The sequence below is a fragment of the Furipterus horrens genome, unplaced genomic scaffold (assembly GCF_987537825.1).
Source record: "Furipterus horrens unplaced genomic scaffold, mFurHor1.1.pri manual_scaffold_5, whole genome shotgun sequence".
NCBI lineage: Eukaryota > Metazoa > Chordata > Mammalia > Chiroptera > Furipteridae > Furipterus > Furipterus horrens.
In genome coordinates, this window is record NW_028327175.1 from 36,634,259 (window position 1) to 36,660,427 (window position 26,169).

At 37.3% G+C, this 26,169-nt stretch overlaps 1 long non-coding RNA gene across 1 annotated transcript in view; it reads right to left on the reverse strand.

Moving 5' to 3' along the window:
- The window catches only part of LOC150008392 (uncharacterized), a 326,304-nt gene that overhangs the window by 273,598 nt on the left and 26,537 nt on the right, over positions 1 to 26,169 (reverse strand). The gene's annotated exons all lie outside the window — the stretch shown is intronic.

Here is a 26,169-nt window from a genome sequence, read left to right on the forward strand (position 1 = left end):
ACTCCACAGCCCAGCAGATCACCAGGCTCTCCAAGAACCCTGTGATGAGCAAGCGCTGGCACTTGCCAAGACCCCTAGATGCTCACAGAAAATGAAAATTAGGGGGGAGTGGTGTGGGGGAGCTGGAAGAGGGAACAAAGGGGATAAATGGTAATGGAAAGAATACCATTACAAAAACTACTTTAAAAATGAAAATTACATGAGGTGCGTATTTCTGCTACCGCCTTTGACCATCTCCTTTGCCCTGTTTCTTTTGACTTTTTGCTGCCTCTAGCACAACCCAAGTGTGCTCCATGTGAGTTCACAATGTAATACAATTCATAATAGGAGAGACCTAAGTTCTAAACCTAATCTTCCTATCTCTCCCCAAAATTGTCAGCTTTAGAGAAATCATAATAGATGTCTTTATTTCCCTGTCCACAGAAGAATTAAAGGATGTATTTGGGCAATAATCTGTTGATGTTAAGGATGTTGGAACCAGCCTATTTCTCCAAAGAGGGAAAACTTCTAGGAGTTTAAATGGTGTTAAGAGATTTGTAAAAGCCAAAGAAGTTTCCTTTTATCCTTAATTCTATGGGACTTATTACTGGACTCCCTACAAAGCCAAAAGAGGGGATCTGGGCTGAATGCACTGTCAGCTTAGTAATATTGTGCAGCGTGACTGATAATATATTTATTGACCAGGATATGTGGGTGATGTCTTGTTAAGTTTGTTACAAAATTAATGCTACATAAAAGTGAAATGAAATTGAAATTATTATTATTAAATATGTAATGACAATAATAAAGAACTCTTACAAATCTCAAAAGCCCAGGACAAATGTCTGGTAGATTTTTTTCTCATTAGCCCAAAAAAAGAGTCTAAATAGTTTCATGAAAAGGTTTAGTTAACAGCAAAAACACAATCATATTTCTTAATCCTTCTCTTAGAAAGTTAAATGAGAAATAATAAAAAGAAATGACTCAGGATTAGATGTTCTAGATTCAAGAATATTCAGCACTTAGGATTTGCGTATCTGAGAAAACACTGAAAGGTTTATTGTTCAAAGAACCAAGAGCAAAACCCAGATTCTCTTCAACTAACCTAGGTATTTTCTCATTTCCCACTCATTTTCAATATAATCAGTCATATTGAATTACATTTTCAATCACACTAAAAAAAAGTCTGGACCACAAATCCACATTTTCACTTCATTCTCGCTTAAAGCGACAACATCATCTACAGGACATTTTTAGCATGTTATCTCTGACTTTCTGGCTAGGTGTAAACTGGCCATCCAGTTACCCAGCCTATAGCCAGCTACGTATCTGTACACTCTCAAAGAGCAAGTATGTCTTATCTTCATTTACCAAGTCCACAAACATTCCACCAACCAAATGAAAGGCTTTGGATAAAGAAGAAGATATGGACCTTACCTTCAAAGAACTTACAATTTGGTATGGAAGGCATATTTTCATGCTAAATTACTGTAAAACGAAGTAAGAAGTAATTAACTGCCATAAACACAATTTTTTAAAAAACCAAACATCTATGATATTTTGGGGGCAACAGCTACATTGAAAAAGAGGGAAAATTTCCCAGAATTTTAAAAATCACTCCAGGAAATATTCCAGATTATTAAACAAACCTAAGAAAACAAAAGATCACAGCTACAAGAGGAAATAACGAAATTTAAAACTTTTAAAGTAGCATCTTCATTTTTTCATTCAAATACATAAGCTCCAAAAAATAAAATAAAATGAGATCAAATTTCTCCAATCAAACTTTGTCTATTCTCTTTGAGAAAGTTTGTTTCAAATGCACCAGCAACTCAAGATTAAAATGCAAAGTGAGGGAACTTACATCATTATATATATGTGTGTGTTGGTCAAATTACCCTTAGGAAAAATTACAATTTAGTTTTTCAATTAACACTGTAAACATACCCAGTCAGAAGCCTCTTACCTTTGCTGTTTAATCATCCATCTGATTGCAGCTCAAACCAGCTCTTTATAATCCAGTTTTGAGAAAATAATACATCTACTTTAAAGCATAGCTTCTTTGTTCAAGTAGAAAGCTGAGTGAATTCTCCTAGACTAAAAAGAGACTGGCATGTTTGCTTGTGCATATGAGATTATTTAATTGCAAAACTGGGAATTATTCCATAGATGTGAATGGATATCTAATTTATGTCACAAAGAGAGAATATACTCTTAGGAAACATTATTGACATACTCATTTTCGTAATTAGATTTGCATGCACATAAGGATTTCAAGTCGGTAAAGCACTGACAACAATGTTCCACAAGAGACAACCAAAAAGAGATCATAAATGTCTTGTTAGCTGTAAATAATGATAAAATGAAGATCTTTGGGAACATGATTACTGCTGGTGAGCTTTAAATTTATATTAACCTAAGTAAATTACATGTACTGATTTTAATTTATGCATTAAAATATTTAGGTCTGTTGTTCATTTCGTCACAAAATTAAAAAATCAAGGAAAAAAAAACAACTCCTTTATATCTTTCCCAATTGTAAGGTCTATAGTGCCTCTATCTCCGCACATGTTGACAAATGTATTTCTCCTGCCCTCTAACTTAAATACACTCTTCTCCACAGTAACTTGTCTGAACTTGTTTGTCCATAGCTCCTACTGGCAATTTCTAAATTATAGTTCAGTGACCTTTTGAGGAAGTAACTTATCAGGGCACCTCATATGTTCTTTTGTGTTCATGTCCCGACCCTTTGTTTTCCTTCCTTGGCACCATGGGAGAACACATAAGTAAATCTATAGCTGATGGTGACTTATTTGTCTTCACTTAATTAATTCAGGAGTGATTTTAAGTAAAAGACTGGACTGGAAAATAAGATATATGGAATCTGTTCATTGTTTAGCCTTGGGTCAGTTTTCGAATTCACTGGACCTGTGTTCTCAGGCACAAAATGAGGGAGACCCTGCTAGATGATCAACTTCAAAGGTTCTGACAACCCTGAAACCAAATGACTCTCTAGCTCTTTGAATTGGACCCCCACAACTGGATGCCATTTCTTATATTAAAAGACGGTCAGCCCTTCCCCTGGTGGATATAAACCTAGACAGAGACAAAGGGCACGTATGTGAGGAGAGAATGTAAGCAAGAAAGCAGCAGGCAGAGAGGTGTTTGTCAGAGAAAGAGTGGAAGGGGAGGAGAGAGACAAAGAAAGAATAATGAGGAAAGAGTGGCAAAAATCAAGACATGAGGGAATAAGAGTAGGAAGCAGGGCCAAGTATTTAAAGGAAGAGAGAAGACACAACAAACGTATATACAGTTAACTAAAGAAGAGGTCTAAATGACAGTATGCAACTCTCATTACAGAGCATACAACTTGAAACATTTTACTTGCATTTTTTTCTATGGTAACAAATACCTACAGTCATTTGCTTCTCTCAAGAAAGAAAACAAAGGCAAAATATTTGGTTATTGAAATGATAACTTTAAATATTTGTAAAGGAACAAAGTTATTTTCTATTATGGATTTACTAAATACTAGATGATGACATTTTCTTAAATCATATATTATCATTAAAAATAAGCATAAGAGAAATCCTAGCGCAGGGCCTGGGAGATAGTAGGCATAAATATAACTCAGAGAGAAGAAGAGAGGGCAGAGAAAGAAAGACTATATTTTAAAGTGACATATAAATCATCCTCCTGGGCTCAAAGACCATATATTATAATGGAGAGAGGACAAAAGGATAAAATATGTCAATATAAGTATAAGACTCCAAACAAGCTGTAAAAATTTAAGTAACCAGAACTCAACAACTTAAAAATACATACACACAGTTCAGTATTCAAGGACAGAGACAAATTTACACAAAAAGATTTCACTGTTCATGAAATAAAAACAGCGATCACCACCACCATCAGTAGCATCTCCCTAGAGAACAGTCTCTAGATGATAGTCACTCCTAGTTCTTACATCTTTAATAACCACAGTGCATTAACCCCCGTTGTTCCATGTGCAGACCAGAAAGGCATGCAAGGACCTTCATGGTCAATTAAAGCCTAGTTTCTCTAAGAAGTGTGATGCAGTCAAGATGAATTGACTGTTTCAAATGGTTTTCCACTAGAGAGTTTGAAGTTCAGCCCATTAATAAAATCTGTGGAGCCAGAAGCCCCCAGGCAGTAACCCCACTCCCCTTCTCTTTCCCAGCTTCAGTTCTATTCTACAGTCAGAAGCCCTGCACACACTCAGCAGGACACTCTAGCTGCACATCCAAGATTCACACCCAGCCAGCCCCCCACTCGGGTCCTAGAAGTGCTCACACACAAGTGGTGCAGTTCACCCTTGAAAGATTTGAACTCCAACGAAGATCGATAGGGGCCCTGAAAATAATTTTGGGATCATTTAGGCAGGGGATAATAAGGCCCTGAGTGGGTTAGAAGTGAGGGTGAAGGTGCTTTGGAGGAACAATGTCCCCTTGGCCCTGCAAAAGCTTCTCCTCATTGGACAAACACAGCTGGAGAAGGGCCAGAGTGGGGCCCTTTAAAGGAAGAGATCTGGGGAAAGATATCCTCTTGGCCAAGGTCAAGGATGTTACCACTGTTGATATATTCCTGACTTAATCTGGGTTAGCCAGAAAATCTAATTAGATGTACCTCATACTCCTAGCAGCCAGACTGGATAGAATTGGTTGTACTCTATATAGTGAAAATAACTAACCTAGGTGCTAAAATTACTTCAGCTCAGGTGGTCAAATAATTTTTATTTGAACACCATGGAGTCCACAGTTAGCACAAGAAGATGCATTTCCTTCAGCAAGAAAACCCTAGGTAAAACATACATACTGCTAAAGAACAGGTTAGCACAAAGCGAAGCTTTGTGAGCTGTTAGCCAGTAACAAAGCAGAGAGCAGTCTTTGTCTCGATTTCTCCTTACTAACTCAGTCTACAGAGTATGGTGGGTCAAGGCTAATTCAAGGCAAGAAGCTAAATTTAATGGTGAACTTTCCTCTTATTCTCCCTTCTTTAATACCTCAGCCTGACATGCCTGAGCTGTTTCCATGGGAACACAAGAAGACCCACTTTCCCCCTTTCTACCATCAAACAATTTTTTCCTCATATTTTCAGGGTGTTATCTGAATAATAGAACAGTGATTTTTAACCAGTATGCCCCAAGAATTTTTAAAACATGCAATACCTATTTAATCAGGGACATTGACCTCTTTTTGCTTAGAATGTCAAGTAAAAAAACGCCAACAGCCAACACAACAACAGCTGACTGGTATGAATGTGCTGTCTTGAACCATAAATATACAGGTCATATAATATAGTTGCATCTTGTTGGTCATGTCACATAATAAGGTTGTGTCTGACTGGTTAATTCTTGGTGCCAGAAATTCTTATATACAAGTATAGGCACCTGATTTTTTTAAAAGTCACTTTGTAGCAAAGAGGATAAGTACTTTTTTTTTTTTTTTTTGTAAATCATTCAAAATTATACCTTTTTTTTTTTTTTTTTTTTTTTGCCAGATAGGCAAAAAATATATTTTTGGTGTGCCAAAGAATTTTAGTAATTAAGTTATCTGTGCCATGAAATAAACTACCTACCATGTACCAATGGGTTTGTGAGTGTTACCTGTTGAATGAGTCATTGTTCAAGTTAATTAACATGATAACTGAGGCCTTGAGAACACATCATTCCTTAATATATAGAAATGACTCCAAAAGAAGGTGTATATATTACAAACATGGGATCAGGCCAATGGGAGCACTGAAGCTTCTTGGAATACATCAAATATATCATGCAGGCAACTGCCTGCCCTGCTGAGAAGCCTCTTCATATGAATACGGAACAAAGAAGCAATAGGAGAGAGATGAAACTTGTCCTAACAGGTTCGCAGTTCAGTTGAAGAGAAAGGATCTATGTAAAATTTTAAAAGTCTTAATAACATTACAAACTAACACAAGGATGCAAAGAGATCCAAGGATGCAAATGGAATTACAAGGCCCTTCCCCTCCCGATTTCTAAGACTCTTTTAAAAGTCTCATCTGCCATAAGCTTTCCTGAAATTTCAAGTAAGAGACAGAAGACTTGGCTTGAAGTGCAAAAGAAATAGCTTGGGAGAATTTAGGCACATTTTCTTCCTTCTCTGCTCCCTCATTTTCCTAATCCCAAGAATTTGGTCCTTAGAAAGATTTCTATTGCATTATATGAGTCTTTATCTTCTAAGTTATATTTTTATTAATGTATCAAGGTATTCAAAAGTTAGCTTTAGTCTTCTCTATTTAAGGAGGAGCAGAGCAATTCCACTTCAGTTTTTCCAGCTGTTTTTATTTTATTTCTTTATGGTTGACACTATTCCTGAGGTCCCTCATTTTTCCCCCTCTGCCTCCGTCCACCTAGCCCCTTCCCCGCTCCGGCCTTCACCACATTGTTGTCTGTGTCCATGTGTCTGTCTTCTTTGGTCAGTCTGTTCCATGTATCCGTGCCTCTGGTCTTCTCTAGTTCGTCAGTCTATTTTGTTCATTAGTTTCCACATACGAGTGAGATCATATGGTACTTGTCTTTCTCTGACTGGCTTATTTCACTTAGCATAATAATCTCCAGGTCCAACCATGTTGTCACAAAGAGTAAGATCTCCTTTTTTACATCTGAGTTGTATTCCATTGTGTAAATGTACCATATCTTTTTTATCCATTAATCTGCTGATGGACACGTGGGCTATTTCCAGATCTTGGCTGGCATAAATTATGCTGCTATGAACATATTGCTCTGACCTGTGACCTTAAAAAGGTGGGTAATCCTTGAAACCCTAGAACCCTAGATTTGGAGTCAGAAGGTACACATTTCAATTCCAGTCCTAGTGCTTAGGAAGTTATTCAACTCTTCTTTGAGCCTTGGTGTCGTCTATAAAATATGGATTTGTCTCAGCAAAGACCAAATCAAACCACATGTGCATATGTGGGAGAGCGTGCAACACAGCAGTGCTCCATATGTGTGGTTGATATGAGCATTCATGCCAGGTGTTTTCTGCTTTGGAATTTCTCAGAGCAAGATCAGATTCATTCACTTATTCTGTTAACAAACACGTTCTTAAGCACCTAACATGTGTCAGAATCTTCACTAAGCACTTGTGAGAACCGTTAGAGCTATGAACCATTCACTGCTATTGGGTAGTTTTTATTTTCAAATTATATCTCTTCTAGTATTTTGGAAAATAGTTAAGGATGTATGTTTTGTTTGCTTGCTTAAATTCTATCTATATGCAACATTTTGGAATGAAGCCCATTCCTCCCTGGGCTTCATTATACATCAAAATTCCCACGGTGAGTTTTTTTTTTTTTTTTTTCAAGAAACACAAATCAGCACAGTCTCTAAGAAATTCTCTCTTAGGTTTGATAAAAGAAAATTAAAATATATCTGGATTTTATCAAGCCTGGTTTTCAGGCTGCCATAAGAGGCTGGAATTGGTAGTGATAAATTAAATTATTAAGAATGGAAGCTTCAAATAATCAAAGAAGAGAAGTGGTAATAAGCAGCACACAAAGATAATGAATAAGCACATACACCGCTCACCAGGCCGTCTGATACTGATTCCACAAGCCACACGTGCCCCTCCTCTTTTTACCACCACTGAAAGTCAAAGTGTAGCAAGCAGAATCTGAATAACAATTCATGCTCAGCTGAGTCCATAGTTATGGTCAAATAAAGGCAGACTAGCTTCTTTAAAGCTTAGATACAAAAAAAAAAAAAAAGAACAGTTCTCTACTGGACAATTAAGTACCCAAAGCAGCGTGACTTGGTACAGCTTTTACTGGTTACAAATGGACAATAGCACAAGGTTATTCAAAGCATGCTTTACACTATTGATTCTGGGTAAATCACATACTGAACCATCTGTTAAAATCCAAAACCCATAGCTGTTCAGACCCCATGAAAGTTAATTAACATAGCTACAAGGATAGAGCAGGAGCTTGGAAACATATTTTTGGTGTAATTGTTGGCCAAAATAATTGATAATAGAAACATCCGCTACATGTCCTTAGTAGCTTCTGTTTCCCCACATCTACATTACTATTCTGAGGAGAATGTATGCCTTCAAAAATGAAGGGACGTGTATAAAATAACATGATTTTCACCCCCTCTTTTCAAACACTCATCTTCTTCATAAGTTATGAAAGAGGAGGAAAACTGGGCCTGTTGGGGAGTACGCAGTTGGGAGAAATTCCTGGCTAACCATGCATGAACAGAGCTGCTACTTTACACAACCACATGCATGCTCTTTATGAAATCGACCTCCAGTATTGAGTGGGACACAACCTCTGTACTATATACAATCACCTTATTTTCCACCAAGAGGAAAGTGCTCCTAGTCTAGGAAAATACTGCCCTGTGAGCTAGTGCAGTCCTGGTGAGATATGTAGAAAAACAGAAAAATTGTTCATTGAGTTTAATAATTAATTACTCAAGAAGTTCCACAAATAGATGCAGAGGAATTATCTGAAATTATAAAAGATTTGATTCTGTAATCACATAAGAAAGGAAAATATTTCCATTTGACTGATCTTCAAATAAGCAAAACCACAGTGGGAATGGCTGAGCAAACAGTTTTCCTATCTTCACATCTACACACCTGGTGGAACATATCAACAAGCAAAGAAAACATTCACCAAATTTCCATTAATGAAACTTACTGGGGAGAGGTTCCTTCCCTTCTTCTGACTTTAAAAAAATTAAACCATATAGTTCAAGTTTTTGTTTCAACCTGAAAAATTAAGTTGTTATAAATACATGGCATTTAAGGACAAGCCAGCCTGAGAGTAGGACAAGGGATTTCTATCAGGCCAGATGAAGAATATCCTTGGACCTCAGTCAGGTAATCAAGTGTTATTCTGCCTAAAGTTATCCCAAATACTTCAGAAATGTATCATGAGCCTGCTTTCCTGGGATGCTAAAGGGTGTGTTAGAAGCAGAGGCAGGCCAGGTAACCCCAAGATGGGGCTTGTATTTCAGAGCAATCCGCTTCTTCCCTCCTCCAACCAGGCGTCCCCTGGAACTGAGGGGTGGCCCTGGGCAGCTGTTGGGCAGTGGGTGTGGGTAGAGTTTGAATGAGCAGACTGGCTTATCCACACACATTCCCACAAAGCTCCTCCAGTTGCATAGTGGATCCAGGACAGGACGAGAAGGCAGGAAGGGCCTCTTGTCATGGGCCCACAAATATTAGGGTGGGTCTGGAATGGGATGAATTACAGACTGAAATGAGTGCTAGTCAGTGACACCAGGAACCCTCTCTCTCCTATACTCAGGGTGACCGTGTAACTTATCACTGAGTGTGAAAGGGACCCTAACCAAATGTCATTCCAGCTCAGCTGGTAAAGCCAAGACCACCCTGAAAACTGGGATATAAAGTCATCTCAAGTATATCAACTTGCAGGTAGTGGCTTCCCTTATAAAGATTCCTCAGTGATACTGAGCCTCAAGTTCTATAAATAATTGCCATCCATTGGCATCCAGCATTCTTCTTTCCCATCAGACTCTTTTGTCCCCCTCATGAGACATGAGGTGGGACATGAGACACGGGTGCACCCAAGAAGTAAATAAAACTCTATTCTTATCATGGATTTATGATAGAAAGCATTATTTACAGTTTCAGCTTCTGTTGTTTATCTGCAAAGGAGGCTCTTTCTATTAAATTGTTGATTGGCATCCTAATAAAAGGAATAGGGGGAAAAAAAGGACGACAAAGAAATCAGAGAACTGCTGGACATTTGCAAACACACTAAAGAAAGTCGGATACTAGTATTCCTGAACAAGGTAGAAAATCAAAGCTAGATAGTAAACAGAATTTTAAAAGAAAATATTGTGATGGCCTTTTCTGGAGCCAACCCTGCGCCAGGTCTGGGAACGTAGGATTTAATCAGAAACAGCCAGTGTTTTCCAGAAGCTCACACCCTAGAGGAGGGAGTTTCTGGTAAGACCTAAGGCCACATCCTTGGCACCTAGCTAATGTGTCTCTCTTGCTGCTTCTTGGCAAATCCCAGTAGCCTGATTTCATCTCACAGCTGCTGCACCCCACACACAGACATACACAGACTTTCTCCCTACAGTGCTTCCAGTCAGTTTGTCCCACTGTGTACCATAATTTACACAAGCAGATCTTAAACATGACTATACATCACAATTACCCCTAAAGCTGCCCTAACATACAGATTCCCAAGCAGCACCCCACGGAGACTGAATCAGCAGTTGGGGGATGGGGGGAAGCTGGGACTTTTTTACACTTAGTAAATAATCCAGATGACTATGAAAGTAAAACATTCTAACCCCTGGAGAAGCTCAGCAAGAACAGAGGATGATGTCCGACCAGAAGGCAGCCACGCCTTCACGCTGTTTTTCCCAGCTTGCTCCCCTGATGGGGTCTTCCTAAAGAGAAGTTAAGATGCTCTGCCCAACACCCTGGCACAGGTGCCATGGTGACAGCCGTCCTTTCCTGCCATGGCCAAGCTCCAACCAAGTGCCAATGTCAACATGTCCAGGAAGGTTTCTGTATTTATTCCCTTTTGTGAGAAACTATTTGAGCTTTATTCAGAAATAAAAGTAGACACATGCAGCAAGTTTATGAAAACTTTAGAATGGTCCATATTTTATTGATGGACTTTAGTTCCTGGTTCAATAATAAAACTGTTCCTTTCAATGAAATGTTAACCCATTTCTTTCCCTTCTCTCCCTGCTCTCCCCCACCCCACACACATCTACTCTGTGATCTCTGAGTTTTCTGTTAAATTAACGATTCTCAATGAATGGAAGACCAACCCTTTTAGTAGAACACAACAACACCTCGAGGAAGCTCTGTAAGTTTTTTATTTGTGGAAATGAACTACATGTTTTCAAAGGATAAGAAATGCTGCTTGCCTTATATTTTGATTCATCCAGAATAGGGATGAGAGGAAATTATGGTAATCAATCACCTTAACTTTTGTGTTTTACAAAATAGCCTAATGTAATAAAAAATAAGCCTAAGTTTATAAGTAAAACTGGAGAAATGCTATCAGGTAGAAATACCTTCTTGTGAGTGGAAAGGCTGACCACAGGAATTCAGTCATCAGTCTGGCTGTTTCACCACAGGCAAACCCACACACAGGCCTGCTGTTTTTAGAGCAGAGAAGGTAAAAAGAATTCTGCTTCCCTGGCACAGTTCAAAGGTTCAGCGTTGCCCCTACCCCTGCGAGCAGCCACTGCCTGTCTCCAGGGATGCTCCCACAGATTTTGGAAATGGAGCCTTTACAAGAGAACCATCTGATCCTGAGAGATGAAAATCTCAAAATGGCACAAGGAAGCAAGTCAATGCTAAGCATGGGTTCCCAGGTCCCCACCCATCATCATGCTGATATGGCTTTGGAGGGTATAGAGCTATAAAAGTTAAAAATAAAACAACCATACCCAAAATGTGGAAAATGAATCCATGTACTTCCTGGATGCATGCTAAGCTGAAGAACTACTCAATATATTTGATTCACTTATGCCTCATTTCTCTTGCTTTCTTGTTCTTTTCACTAAGCTTTAGATAATTTTCTTAAGATTTAAAAGTGAGGACAAATGCTCACCTGCCATGAAGCATAACAATAAAACAGAAGATATGCCATGTGTGTAAGTATAAATTTGTCATGAAATAGCTTGAAACAAAGTCTGGAAGAATGCACACAGAGACATGTCCATTGGCCAGTTTGGGATGGTCCAGAATTTGTTCCAGTTACTTAACTTTCTACTATAAAAATGTATTACGCATATGTTTTTTGAACTTAAAAAAAGGAGGTGGGAAATATTGAAACTCTACACCAATGGCAGTTATCAACACCAGAGATTATAATTAATTATTTCAAAACTCGAGGCACCATATCGCTTCCTTTTCTGTGTTACCCGAAATTGCCAAGGTCCCTCTTCTAGTTTGAGTGCAACCTTATTTGCCTGCAACCTTATTTTGAAACATAGGAACAAAACAGGCACAAAGGACAACCTACCTGCTCTCCTGAAATAGCCACTAATTCCACAAATCATCTGCTTGTTGTTCAAAACAAAGACACTCTCCGGCAAAGGAAATCAGATGTCTCCTAACAACGACTTAAAAAATGAATTCATTCAAAAATAAGTGTCACAACTGATATTTCAGTTATATAGTTGTTCTTGCTTCCACTTTTAATGGAGACTTTAAGGCAAGAGGCAGATACCAAAGGCTCCCTAAGGAGATTTAAATTGGCTCTATTCATCTCTCTCTGACTTCAAGACATTGTTTAAAAATAAATGTCTGGCTTAACATTTTACGCAAGCTTCCTTTTAAACATTAATTTTTCTTCTGTGCACCACAAGAGAGAAATTTTGTATTTGAGTTCTAAGTCAGGAACAACTCAACAAGATGGAAAGGCAGCCTCTACCACTTCATCTCAATCACTCAGTGGATTGCTTGATCACACTTTAGGCCCCATTACCACTTACAACTGTCTTAGCTTCAAGATCTGACATCTGGATATCCCCCTTTCTAGGTATCAACTCAAATCTTTCCTACACATTTGCCTTCTGTTGAATTAATCCTGTCACTTCATTGATCTCTCCAGTTGGTTCTGCTTTCTCTTTTTTGTGTTTTTCCCAGACATTTTAAACAAGGATATACATCCCCATCTTCATCCCTAAATAATAGGGTCCAATCAGGAAAAAGCATAACAAATACTTTTGAGCTGTTTATTTTACTCAATAATAAATAAGTTAATACGTAAATTAAAACAAATGCAGATTCATAAAAGAATTTTAAATATTTTAAAAATAAAATTCAAGATTTTAGGATTCTTGATCTTTCTCTTTATGAAAAATAATAAAGGCCTTTTATTTATTTTTTCTATGTCATTACAGAAATATGATGTTACTGCACTCAGTAACATCCTCCCCAGGCTTGCCTTACTCTATAACAATGTTCCTTTAGGGAACTCCTGCCCCTTTCCAGGAGTCCCTTTATCCAGTCAATTCAGTCCATCTCCCTGCCTCACACAGACATCCCAGCATGCTCTGACCACTGCTGACCCTCAGTCTCCCACCAGAGAAAAAGGTGGAGGGGAGGCAGCTGGGGAAGGGTTCCCTCGAAGCATGTGAGAGCCACACCCAAGAATCTAAGTGCTTGGATGGCTTTGCTTTCAATGCTTTACCTTTTAATTTTTTAAGGGAAAAAATGAGACTTTTCAACGGGATGTGCAGTAGAGCATAGGAAATAGAGTAGTCAATAATACTGTAATAACTACACATGATGCCAGCAAGGTACTAGGCTTATTGAGAGGATCACTTTGTATACTATATAAATGTCTAACCTCTATTACTGTACACCTGAAGCTAATGTAAATAATACTGAAGGTCAACTTTAATTGAAAAAGTAAAAATAAATAAATAAGTCTTACCTAAAAGGATTACCGTCATGTGCCACTTAACAGGCATATGTTCTCAGAAGTGTGTCGTTAGGCGATTTAGTTCTGCAAACATTGCAGAGTAAGTACACTTACACGAACCTAGATGCCTACTACTGTACTTGTAAATGCTATATTGTTTCATACCTGACAGCACAGATTTGTTTATAGCAACATCTCCACAAACATGTGAGTCATGTGTTGCATTATGATGTCATGATGGCTGCCCCATCACTAGGCAATAGGAATTTTTCAGCTCCATTAAAATATTATTATGAGACCACCATCACATATGCAGTCTGATGTTTACCAAGTCATTGTAATACTGCACATAACTGCATTTAACTCCTTACTTAGAAAGTTCTAGGTAAAAGACAAAATAAGGGTACTCAAGAGGAATGGAAATTGAATTTCATTTGCCTTTCAAGTCATCTTTCTCCTAATGTCACCCTCCTTCCTCTGGGGCACATGGATTTTGGCCAGATCAGGGCTCAGATCCAGCTTTAATCTCTTCTTCTTATTGACAGACACTGAGTCTCAAGGGAGGTTAAGTGACTTGCCCTAAATTGGCTCCAAGTTTGTTAGTGGGTTTATTTGTTCTATGACTGGAGTTCAGGACCAAAATCTGAGAGTTGAGAGTTACACACTTAGTTATAGCAGGAAAAGTGGATAAGATTCTTAAAAGAGAATAAGAAAAAAAAACATAAAGCCAAGGATGGGACACTGGGAAACCTGCATTTATAGGGCACAGGAAGTCACCTTACAGTCCCCAAAGATCATGTTTCCATTAAAACTCCAGGTAACTACTTCCTAATGGTCATCCTATCGTGAGGAACATGAACTTTAACCACTCTTGAGTTGGAGCTAAATAAAAGACCCATTTTTTTTCTTCCATTCATTCAGTAAATATTGACTGAATGTCTAGCATATAACAGAAACTATTCTAGGAGCTGAGGATACATCAGTATACCAAACAGTCTAAGTCCCTCTTGATAGAGAATTTATCAGAACTACAGATTACATTTGTAATCTTGCAATATCTGAAGACTCAAGAGATTTCCTAGAACAAATTATTTATTCCCTATGAACTTCACTTTCCTCATATTTTAAATGAGACTATCAAAACTTGACCACCTACATTACATAGGCTGCAGTAAGAATTGGGTGAAATATCAACTATAAAGTACCTAGTATATAGCCTCATATTCACAAATAATCACTAAGTGCTAATATATAATTATGATTACACACTACCCTAAAATGAGAGTTATCATTTATATATCCCTCAGAACTAAACCTTACAAATAATCCTGTCACCACGTCCTAAATCTAGTCATTCAGATACAACCCTCATGATATTTAATTTTTGCTTTTTCTGCATTCAACTCTGTAGTATGTTCAATACTTTATCCTCACTTAAAGCAATAACTATAGGATCATGGGTTTTATATTTAAGTTTTATATCTTGCCTAATACATATTAAATTTATAAGTAATTATTAAAATTTTAAAGGTCAATTCACATGACATAGCACCTAAAATTAACTCAGATATTACTGGAAGTATGGTGGCTCTCCTTTGGGAAAAACTTCTCCATATGCTCAAATCTGCAGAGCTGATCTCAGTATCTAAACTTGGTTTATTTAAATGAAACACACTTGGGAGAGCTCCCGAGTCTGCCATCCTCTCAGTCTCTCCTGCTGCTCTCTTAAGACAGCCCCTCAGCCTCTCTCTTCAACACAACTGTCATAATCTCCCAGCTTCCACCCTTAAGATCAGATCATGTCATCCACTTGCCCTGAATCCACCAATGAATTCCTACCTCACTTAGAATAAATCCAAACACTTGTCTGTACTCTACAAAAGCCCTACATGTTCTGGCCCCTGCTTGTCTTCCCAGCACATTTCCCAACACTCTTCCCAGTGGATATATAATTGTAGCCATATTAAATAATCAGGCAGCCTTTGCATCTGCTTACAGCATGCTTCCCAGATCATCCTGGCTCACTCCCTCACTTAGGAGGCCTTCCCTGAACACCAGCTCACTCCTCCACCACTGTCAGCTCCCTTTGCTTTATTTTCTCCATAACACCTATAAGTACCAATCATTAAAATGAGCTATTCATGTATTTGTTTACTGTCTGCTGAGCCCCATTAGACTGTAAGCTCCAGGAGCTTATATACAATGCCTATATACAATGTATCGTACACTGTATTTTGTCTTTATTGTACACTACTGTATTACTAATGCCTAAAATAGTATGGAAGACACACAACAAATATTTGTTGACTGAAGGTATGAGTGGATGTAAAAATGTTGGAAAATGAGCATTCTTTGAAGCATGTTCAGTGTGAAGTTCCTCCAGGACTTGTAGAGTGGATAATAGAAATAAAATCCTGGAGTTTAGGAGAAAAAAAAGCAAAGAACATGTGAAAGCAAGAGTAAAGATGCACAAACCCACCCACCAAAGTGCACAAAATGCTGCTGAAGTATTGGCCCCCCAAATACACAATTACCTGGAAACAGAACAGCACTCATAGGTGACTATGAATAGAACTGAAAGAGAATTGCTTTCTTATACAAGAATGTGTGTTACTTAATTTGGTTAAAAAGCGGGGCATCATGTATAAGTAAATAAAGATTTAGCGCATCAATATTTTTGCTGATATATCTCCTAGGGCAAGGGATATAAAGGAGAGAATAAATAAATGGGGCTACATCAAATTAAAAAGCTTCTGCTCAGTTAAAGAAAACATCAACAAAATGAAAAGGGAACCAACACTATGGGAAAACATATTTGCCAATGATACCTCAGACAAGGGATTGATCTCCAAAATATGTAAAGAACTCATATTACTCTCAACACCAGGAAAACAAACAATGCAATTTAAAAATGGGCAAAGGACCTGAACAGACACTTCTCCAAGGAGGACATGGCAGAGAGCCCATAGGCATATGAAAGGATGTTAAACATCACTACCCATCAGAGATGCAGATTAAAACCACAATGAGATACCACTTCATACTGATCAGAATGGCCATCATTAACAAATCAACAAACAACAAGTGCTGGTGAGGATGTGGAGAAAAGGGAACCCTACTGCACTGTTGGTGGGAATGCAGACTGTGCAGCCACTGTGGAAAACATTATGGAATTTCCTCAAATGATCCAACTACTGGGATTACACCTTAAGAATCCTGAAACATCAATTCAGAAGAACTTATGCACACCTATGTTAATAGCAGCACTATTTACAGTAGCCAAATGCTGGAAGTGTCCATCAGTGGATGAGTGGATCAAAAACTGTGGTATATTTACCCAGTGAAATACTACGCAGCAGAAAGAAAGAAGGCACTCCTACCTTTTACAACAACATGGATGGAACTGAAGAGTATTACGCTTAGTGAAATAAGCCTGGAGGCAAAAGACAAATACCATATGATCTCACCTATAACGGGAACCTAATGAACAAAACAAACAAATGAGGAAAATAGAACCAAATATATGGAAATAAAGAACAAACTGACAGCGACCAAAAGAGAGGGGGGAGGGGATAATGGTGGAAAGAAGGGGAAGGGTCTAGTCAAGGAACAAGTATAAAGGACCCATGGACATGGACAACGGGGTGGGGGGCAGGACGGGGAGAGCAATGGTGATAAAATTGGGACAATAGTAATTGAACAACAATTTAAAAAACAAGAGAAAGAAAAGGAAAAAATAAAGCTTTTAAAAACAAGTGCTAAAAAGTGACTGGGCAGAACCGGGTGGTGGTGGTGTTTTTTTCAGCCCAGTCTGTAGACCTGCTGTTGAACAGTAAGCTGCCAAAACAGAGGCTACTAAGATAGAGGGAAAAGTATGAAATGTCAGCTAGTAGTTTGAGACCCCAATTCGTGGCTTCCCTGTACTTATTATCTTTTGATGCATAACTTTGTATTCCTTCACTCTAACCCTGAGCTCCACCATGACTTGCTTTGGTCAGTGGGATACTAGCAAATGTAACACAAATAGAGCTTTGAAAATCACATGTGTGTTGCCACCTACCCTCTTGTACCAGTGAGCTTGTCTATTTTTGGACCCCAACCATGAGAGCATGTCTGGACTCATCTGCTGGAGGAATGAGAACAGAGGTGAGAGACATGTGGGGGAGTTTGACAGCTAACCACCAATGCATGAGTAAGAATAGCTAAAATCTCCAGAATCTGGCTTAGATTCTGAACCCCCCTGGCTAACCAGTAGACACATGAAAATAAGAAATAGTTGTTATTTTAAGGCACTATGTTTTGGAGTAGTTTGTTACACAGTAAGTGCTAACTAATATAACTTGGATAATAACCAAGAGATTAACAGTAAAGTTGTGGGTCTCCCTAAATTCAAATTCAAGATCACAATTTTAAAACATTTTCTCTGAAAGTCAAAAGAATTAAAATGACAAGCCACCTCAGCAGACGAGGTCTTACTCTTTAGGTTAAAGTTTTTTCAATCATTTGAAAACAACAAGATTATGTGAAAATATGGTCAATGCAATTGCAATTCGAAAATAAACTATTAGCATCTCTGAAATTATAAAAGTGGGGTGATCTTTTATAAATATAAATATCTTAGACCCAGTAGACTGTTGGTTTTCTTTGTGGGTTCCAATAAAAACAAAATAGAACCACATATTTTCCCTTCATTTTTCAGTAATTCTACCCAGCCTCATCACAGAGAACCTCTCATTTCCACAGCACTAAGAGACTATTTTCATTAAAGAAAACTATTCCTTCTTTCATCTTGAAAAAAATTAACCACCTTCCTGTCCAAAGACCAAATTCACTTAAAGACCTGTAGCTAAAATAAACCAACAATTTGCTTCTATCCAGACTTTTGTACTGACATAAGCACTATCTTCTTCCTCTTTCAAGGTTACCCTTCTTTCTTTTTTCTTTGCAAACATGTATCTCCCAGAGGTCTGCACTAAAGTGTAAGCTCTCACATGAGAGAAGTGAATAACAAAGCAGACACCTGAGGGATCCATGTATAGTTTGAAGAGGCTTTCACACCCCGTCTCCTTCACACTCACAGCCTTATACCAGGGCCAGGCAACAATTTTAGTTCATGCAGAATCCTTTTTGTATTCTGTTCCGTAAACATGTACCTCTTTGTATAAGAAGCTAGGCCAAACAGAGAACATTATTAAGAACACAAGAATGGCCCCAGCTGCTGTGGCTCAGTGGATTGAGCGTCAGCCTGTGAGCCAAGTGTCGCTGGTTTGATTCCCAGTCAGGGCACATGACTAGGTTGCACATCAGGTCCCCAGTTGGGGGCATGAGTGAGGGGCAACCACACAATGATGTTTCTCTCCCTCTCTTTCACCTTTCCCCTCTCTCTAAAAATAAATAAACAAACAATTATTTAAAAAAAAAAAAGAACACAAATAATGATATGCACTTGTTGAAGTCCTCTTCTACGCATAGTCTACTTGCTCTTCCATATGTCATGTCTTAGGTCATTGGAACTGCTATAAAAAAAATGCCATAAACTGTATGGCTTAAAAATAACAGAAATGTATTTCCCACAGTTCTGGAGAATGGAAGTCTGAGATTACAGTGCCAGCATAATTGGGTGAAAGCCCCCTCTTCTGATTTGTAGACTTCTCACTGTATCTTCAAATGGTAGAAGGGGTTAGGGGGTCCTGTAGGGTCTCTTTTTTGACGAGCTAACCCCATTAAGGCTCTGTCCTCATGACCTAATCATCTCTCAAAGGATCTACTTCCTAATACCATAATAATGAACATCAGGATTTCAATATATGAATTTGGGAGGGGACACAAATTCAGCCTACAGCGTGCGGTGATCAGAGCTAGGATACTTGTCTCTCTTTTACAGTCAGGGAAACTCAGGCTGAGGGTGACAATGTAACTTCCCTGAGGCTTCTCTTCTGTAACGTGACTAAATCAGGATTCAAACCCAAATTCAGAGTCCTCTTCTATATGCTGTGTTTCTGAATAATACAATGTTGGACAACTGAAAATAATTTTTTTCACAGAAAAGATAAAGAACAAATATATGTGTAAGAAGAAAGGGAAAGAACTGATAGGTATATATGAGCAAAAGAGGCATTTACATTTACATTACAAACCAGCTCCTAACTGGTAGCATTTCTAGAACATTCTAAGAACACAACAGAAAGCTACATAATTATACATCACATTATGTACTGATAACAGCAGAGCAACAAATGCCAAAGTGAGGATTCCCACATAACTTTGCTTGACAATCACATTTTCACCTCCTTTTATGTTCTAAATGTGCTATTGTGAGCTGTTTTTCTTCGTCCAACATAAGCTACTACAGGAAATTCTTGTTTCTCCAAAATATATTTAGCAGAGGCAGAGCTACAGACAATTGAATATGCAGGTTAACGGGCTACAATAGCAACATCTCATTTATTTCAGACTCTACCCAAGTTTAAAGCTCTAGAACAGGGTTTGGCAAACTTTTTCCATAAAAGGTCAGAGAGCAAATACTTTAGGCTTTGCAAACCAGATGGTCTCTGCAGCAACTACTCAATTCTGTCCTTGTAGTGTGACAGCAACAATAGACAACATGTAAACAAATGAGTGTGGCTTTTCTCAATAAAACTTTATTTACACAAACATATTTGGGCCACTGGCAGTAGTTTGTTAGTCCCTGTTCTAAAACATAACCTTGACCAAGAAGGAAAAAAATGTACTCATGTTTTTGTGTACTCTTAGAGGAGAACTGACACCCTGATTGGATGCCTATTCTCTCATTTTATGCACAATTTTTTTTAACTGGGCTATTTTCTTGTTTACACCCTATAGCAAAAGTGAAGCAGGGATTTCAATTAAAAGCTAGGATGCTAGCAGGGGCCAGTATAGGGAAGGCCAAAGCCTTCAGAGGACGGCCAGAGGATTGTAACAACAGAGCAGTCTGGGCTAGTTAATTAGGGGGCAAACACTCTCCCTAAACAAACCCCTTAATGTCATCATAATCATTTCAATAGCTCCTGACTCAGTAGCACTGACTTATAGCAAAGTTCCATTTTTGATGGACATAATGATGATTCTGGATTTTCATGACTCTGAATCACCAAAGGAAAAAAAAAAAAAAGATTCTATTTAATCTCCTTAAGATAGAAGAGACATGTAGGATGCACTTTAGAAAGACCCTTGAAAATTGGCTACTAGGAGCTTTGAAACTGACTGAATAAACTTCAGTTATCTAGAATATATATTTTATGAAACAATCAATTCTTTAGATAATAATAAAGGAAGACATACCTTTAGAATGGCACTTATATTGAGTTATGCATCATTTCATGTTTTATGTATATTAATTTATTTAATGTTCACAACAACCTAACCAGGTAGGTACTATTATTATCCCATTTTCCAGATAAGAAAATTGAGATACAGGGAGATTAAATATCTTTGCCCAGAATAACACAGCTACTAAATGGCAGAGCTGAGATCTGAATCCAGCCCCTCTAGCCCCAGACAACAGCTTTTTTCAAATCCTGCACTATACCAAGGCATTCCTCTAAACACATAGGTGGGATGCTTTATTGCAAAAACAATAAACGTGATAATGATATATGTATAATCTCTACTAAACATAATATAATCTTCAGAATCTAATGATTGAGACAAGTCAGTGTTTTTCAGTGCCTCGAATTAAAGACTGTAAGTGTCTATTATCTTTGTTCAGTTGCACCAAAATAAAAGGACAGTTTGGAAGTTAGATTACAGAGATTTTATTCTTTTCAGGGTTGCATTTAAAATTGTTTTCAGAATAGCCAGGGAAATAAATAAAATAATGGGAAGATTCTTTTTAGACACTCCTAGTTCAGTCAGATAAATGTAAGAATATGAAATGCGTTAGTGCTTCTATTTCTTAGGCCAGGATATGAAAATTAAAACAAAATTTTATTTGTTTTCTTTGTTTCTTCAATAGCTTAATTGTTAATATGGCTTGTATGGAAGGAAAGTAATCTGGTTGTTAAAATAACTGAGGTTACTATTTGCCTATCAGCCAAAAAAATATTTGACCCTAATATATCCAGAATGATATATTTTATGAAGTTTTATTAAAAGTGTGTGGAGAGATTTTTTAAATAGCAATGATCTGAAAAATATTTTTTGTTACTGAGTAAACTTCTGTGTTATTTTTTACTCATGATATGAATATTTTTGCTAATCTCTGGAATTTCACAGAAAATAGAGGGGCTATGAACCAAGCTTTATTAGTTCCACTTTTTGCTCAACTCCATGCAAGAAACAGTTCCCCAAAAGCTATGCATGCCCTTCACAGCAGTTACCCCAATAATAAGTTAGCATTCACTGCAAAACTTATAAAATACTCAAGGAGTAACTAGGAGGGGCAGATAAGTTTTGAATAGTCATTTTATCTTTGTTGTCAGTTTTTCATTTTTTCCCCATCTTTTTCTAAATCTACGAAGCAAGGGATGCAAATGCCTGACATAGAAGAGAATGGGCTAGATGGAGAGAGAAAAACATCCCATTACCACTTACTTTGCTATAGGACATCAATATTAAGTCAATAATAACCTCTATCATTGTAATTTTCACTTATATTTTAAGAGTCTTTGAAATTATTGACATGTAGGATAAGAACTTACAAGTAAAATCATAGTCCTAATTTTTTCTAGATGGCAAAGATTATAATTTTTTTTAATTTAACTTTTATTTAGTCGTTATAAGGCCTAGATTCTATGTAGACATATTAGAGAACAGAAAGAAAAAGGAAGAAGTGAAGGAAAGGGAAAGAAGGGAAGAGAAAAGGAATAAAAAGAAAAGAAAAAAGGAATGGTATAAATTGGCTGGTTAGTCACCAAACCAACTTTCTATTTCCCAGACACAAATAGGACTATTTGCCCCAGCCTCCTTTCAACTATGTTGGGGCCATGTGACCAAACTTGGTCCAAAGAATGTGAGCAATCCTCTATGTGTTTTCCCCTTTGCCAAAGCACAGACGCTAGGAATTGGTGGCAATGAGGTGATGACAAGAACACCACTTGAACGAGAGGAATATACCCATCAAGAATATCCACTTGAGGAAATTGCCACAGCCACTATGGAAAACAAAATAGAGCTTCCTAAAAAAATTCAAAATAGAACTACATATTATCTAAACATCACACCTCTGGGTATGTATTTGAAGAAAATGAAATCACTATCTTGATGAAATATATCTGTACCCCATGTTTATTGCAGTATTTTTCACAGTAGTCACAACATGGAAACAACCTAAGTGTCCATCCATAGATAAATGGATAAAGAAAATGTCATGCATACACACACACACACACACACACACACACACACACAGTGGGATATTATTCAGACATAAAAAAGAAGGAAATCCTGCCGTTTGTGATGACATGGATGAACCTCGATGGCATTATGCTAAGTGAAATAAGTCACACAGAGAAAAAAACATTGTACAATCTCACTTATATGTGGAATCTAAAAAAGCTGAATTCATAAAAATAGAGTGTACAATGGTGGTTGTCGGGGTGGGAGATTGAGAGAAAAGGAGGGAAAAGGAGAGATGTTGGTCAAAGAGTAAAATATTTCAGTTATAATATGAATAAGTTATAGCAACCTAATGTAGAGAATGGTGATTATAGTTAATGTAATGTATTTTATACTTGAAAGTTACTAAGAAAGCAAATCATAAATGTTCTCAGCACAAAAAGAGAAATAGATATTATGCAATGATATGACACAGGTGTTAGATAACAGTATGGTGTCAATATTTTGTAATGTGTAAGTGAATTAAATCAGCATGTTGTACACCTTACACTTATACAATGTAATATGTATTTTATATCTCAATAAAGCTTGGGGGAAAAATGAAGTAAAAAAACATTCTTTCATTACAATTTTCGATTACTGAAGAGTGCTCTTATCTAATTACCAAAAGCACAAAAAAAGTCAGGACAATGGTCCTAGATGTCAGTATTCAAGCTGTATTACAAATAAAACTCCTTTATTTCTAGAAAGGTCCCTCATGAATGGCTGGGTAGGAGAGGATCCATTTCGGTTATATTGTTTTGCTTATTGTGCATTCCTCTTGTATTATTTCATTTAAAAAGAAAAAGAAGTGCTATACGTGCTAGAACTTCTTTCAACTAACCAATATTAACTATTCATAAATAACCAAATTATTAACAACAGGGCCTTCAAGCAACTGAAATGCAGGACACAGCTGTGACCAACATTCCAAAAAAGCATGATGCTCTTCAAAAGAAGAACCAGTTAAAAATTGGGGCTTCACGACTGCTGACTTTCTGAATCATTCATAACGTCATTTTGACCATTCGTTTTATTTCTCAAATGAAAAGCCGTAGGAATAAGCATCACCTTAAAACCCACATGATTATTTCATTAGTGATATTCAATAGAGCCGGGACAGGAATAAAAACATCTAAGAAGAGGACACAAGGGGGATAAATGGTAATGGAAAAAATGTAATAAAAAATAAACTATTAAAAGAATTTTTTAAAAGTCTGAGGATATCTGTCAGTCTGAGTTTTTGAAGTCACTTTTTCCTGTGAGAAAACTAGCTCTAAAACGTCATCATTCACAGCTCTAAATGTAGTAGACTGTGAAGGAATGCTCACCTGACCCCCGGCTTAGCGCGCTATCTAAATGGAGTAAAAGTCACAACCGAAGCTTAACCAATGAGAAAATCCATCCTGTCTGAGGGAGGCAGACACAGCTTAGAAGGCTAATCAAACTAATCAATAAGAAATGGGTCTGATATTTTTATTTTAAAATTGATCACTTATACTTTTATTAATATGCTGAAAATAGTTGTCAGAAGTAACATTTACATAGCACTTAGAAGTTTACTAAATGTTTCACATACGATACCACATTTACTTGCCATAGTAACCCCGCTGGTATTTTTAAGACTTAAGTAATAGACAGATAAGGACTGAGGCTCTAACAGCCTTTGTAACTTTTCAAGACCAAACAGTGAAGACTTACTTTGCTTCAAAAAGTATTGCTCCATTACTGAGAATATGCATTTAGAAGTAAAGGAAGCTAAGTAGTGCTATGAGCTTCTATAGGAATAACAGTATATAGTTGTACATTAAAATGTACAAAAAATTAAAATGTTCTTTCACAAGCACTTTTTCAATATGCTGCTGATATTCACTAATACAGTAAAATATCAAGACATATCATTATTTTCATTTTATAGACATAGAGACCAAGGCTTAGAAAAATATAACAGCCTAAGCATAATCTCACTAAACAAGATTAATTCACTAAGCCATTCTGCTTCTTGAAATTGGAAATTGAAGGGACACAATTTTGTCTAGTGACTAATAGGAACTTATATCACCTGCATACATTGTATAATTAAAATAGAATAATTAACTATTTCTAAATTAAATGAAAGCTCCTCCACCACCAACCGGTAATGCCAAGCTCCCAAAAAGGGAGGAATAAAAAATGTGAAGCATTTAGTTCTCTGTGGTGTTGTGTGGGGGTATGGGGGTTTGTTTCATTTGTTTTGCTCTGTTTTCTTTAAAACATGCTTAAGGTAAGGCAGCAACTCTTTTGAAAATGCTAACTAGAAATAATTAAATTGGGGGGCGAGATTAAGCAATAAGATTAGTATACTATATATAATGCTGGAAAAAATGTCTTAGTGAAGAGTAAGTTTTTCCAAAAGCAAAAGTCACCAAATAAAACACTGGAAAATGTAATTCAATCAAGAAATAATATTTTTTTTCAATTTGGCTTTATGTCATTGCTTTAGTAGGTAGTGTTAATAGTTTCCAAATGCCAATGTGTATTCATGAACACTTTGCAAGTTCATGATGTAATACATTCCTTTTTGGATACATCTTATGTCAAACCCATCTGTCTAAGGCATATATGCATAGTTTTACAGAACCTTATCTGCAAAGACCTTCCACAGTCAGACAAAATGGCTTTACAAAATAAAGGGAAGTAGAGAAAAGAAAGACCAGTTGTTTTGAAGGTATTTCCTTCTCCCACAGCGCGTTTCCCCCCAGCTCCCTGTCCACTGGGCACCTGGCACTCCCCTGTTCTTGCTTTTTTAATATCCTGCCCATTCACAAGGAAGATATATGACCCTGGCATGCCAGTGAGAACTAACAAGATAAAGGTCGGAGGAAGTAAGTAGCAATGCTAGATGCTAATATTCCTAGTATCCACCCACCAGAATTTCCCTGAGCCCTGCACACCTGGTTCTAAACACCTTCTGAAATCTATGGGTAGCTTATTAATGTTTGCTAAGAAAATGTTGTCATTCTTATTTGATTCATCGCAATAAGAGCACAAGTAAGTTAATATAAAGAATGAAGACAGGAAAAGTTGCAAGGGAAGGTAATTTCCAAATCAAGAAAAATACACAAATTGTACAAGAAGAGGAGCCTGGTCAGAAGTCAGAAGCTAGTTCAGATAAAGCAGCTTCCACCCCCACCACTTCTCACTCTACATGTGCCTTGAACCACCTTCAGGGATGAGACTCTATTCCTTTTGCAGATGCACCACTTCCTTCCACTAACACAGTTAGGAATGTAGAACAACGGGTAAATCAACTGTGACTATTAGTGTCTACGGCTATGGAAACTCAACAAATGAGCTCACTTTTCTACCTCAATAAAGGACTCATCCTGATTCTTCAGAAAGCAAATGTATTTCCTCAAAGAATATATTAGAATTACTTTTCTTTAAAACTAATTTACA